We start from the raw sequence: 2,173 nt of genomic DNA, 5'->3' as shown, positions 1-2,173 counted from the left end.
CCCTTCCTTATAAAAGAATATTATATAAAAATAAATAAATAATTTTTCATCAAAACTTTAAAATATACTCTCAATAAAAATAAAAAATGTACATATATGTATATGTCTGTAAAATATATTATTAACTTTAGTTCCAATAGTGAAAATTTTTTTTCTTGTCTATGATTTGTCGACTAATTGTTAGCTGGAAAAATTTGATCCAATATTTAAAAAAAAATTGTTATAAGAAGGATTTTTTTAATATAACTTTTTTTTTATAAATAATCACATACAAAATCAAATATGTTAAAATAAGAATAAATTTATACCTCTAGTAATTTAAAATATATATAACAAAATCATTTAGGGGGAGGGAATATATATGCACATACAATTAAAATGATAGGAGGGCTCGGAAATTTTTTTGTAATAACAATTTTTTCAGATACAATTAAGAAATATTGGATCAAGTTTCTTTTTTTAAATATTGGATCAAATTTTTTCAGCTAACAAATTAGTCAACAAATCAGAGACCAAAAAAAATTTCACTGGTTAAACTAAATTTAATTAATAATATAAAACATACATATACATATATATGTATATTTTTAAATTTTATTGAGAATATGTTTTTAGTTAATTGTATATTTTGATTTTATTGGTATAAATTTAGTATCATATTATTCTTGCCTTTTTTGGATATAGACTAATAGTTCTTCACAATTGTCTTCAACAACAGTGTGCCACGGTTTATGCAATGCACTATTTTTTTTTTAGAAATCGCTATAGTTTTCATCAAAGTTTTTTCAAAAACTGCTACACTTTGTAACGGTTTTTTTCCATCACGTAGACTCACATAAACCACTACACCTTGTAGTAGTTTCTATAAATATAAAAAAAATTATAAAAATGTCTGAAATATTAAAAAGTTGTAATTTGATAAATTTAATTTCCAATTATTTTATATATGTAACTTGCCCAAATTTTAATTATTATGGACTGTTTTGGATTTATTTTGTGTTATTTCCCAAATTATTTTTCGAGTTTTTATTTTCTTCTTCATCCTTATTTTTTATAATAATAATAATAATAATAAATATGTAACATTTTAATTATCTTTTTTGGTACTTTGGCAATAATAAAGTTCTAATTAAACTCAAAATGGAATGCATTATTCTATAATTTATGAGCATAGGGTATTAATAAAGTGAACTTTTTATTTTGTCTTTCCAATATTATATTTCACAGTTTTTTTAGAAATATTCTCATTTTTCAATTAGCTGAACACAAAATTTTATACATTGGGACTTAGAGTTGTTCTGTCAAAGATATTCTTCCGTGTTATAAGTCGGTTTTGCACTATTCTGCAAACTCTAGAAGCCTCTTGTCTAACGGGGGAGTAGCCTCGTGAACTTGGACCTAAGTGTGGGACCTGCAAAAAAGATTCTAACGTTCAAGTCAGTGAAATATCTTAAAGAGAATGAATAAGGTGGTCTATATTCTGTTTTGTGATGTCCCTTATCGTTGGCCCAGGCTCTGATTTATAGCTACTATTGCTGAAATATCCATCGGTTTGTTAGTCGAGATATCCGTAGCCGATTAAGTGCGAGATTTCGGGGAAGAAGTTTGTTACCATTAGGAGTTATCTATTTTGAATTTGTTTGATCCTGCCGAGATATAACTCAGTTTTGCCAATGTATTAGGGATACGGTACAGAACCCCCAAGCTTGACTTGTCGAATTTACGTGTTTCAAATTGAGCTTTTGTCGTGTAGTTATACCTTGGTTATGGACGAATATGTTAGCCCCCAAGCTCAACGTGCGTCGTTGTTCTTCAAGCTTGGGTTTTTGATAAAACAAATGAAATAATAATAGTAATAAAAATGGTAATTAATAATGATTGTACCTCGTGAACCGGTTTCTAATAAATTCATGTGTATTTCTCTAGGCAAGATCTGGACCGTTCTTTTAATCAGGGTATGCGAACAATTACCTCTTGAATTTCCCACTAAGTTAGTAGGTAATATTGATGCTTTATTACCATTTCCATCTTGGAAAAATACACGAACTCTTGACCCTGATCTTCTTGCTTAAGTTTGTGAAAGAGACATGACTTCAAAAGGTTAGTTGTCTTGTCTTTGTCTGTATCTTCTTTGTTTTCGACAATGCGTAGAGAAAAAGAAAAGGAAAAAGTG

The sequence above is a fragment of the Arachis ipaensis genome, chromosome B02, assembly GCF_000816755.2.
Source record: "Arachis ipaensis cultivar K30076 chromosome B02, Araip1.1, whole genome shotgun sequence".
NCBI classification, from domain to species: domain Eukaryota; kingdom Viridiplantae; phylum Streptophyta; class Magnoliopsida; order Fabales; family Fabaceae; genus Arachis; species Arachis ipaensis.
This window is presented reverse-complemented; position numbering follows the sequence as displayed.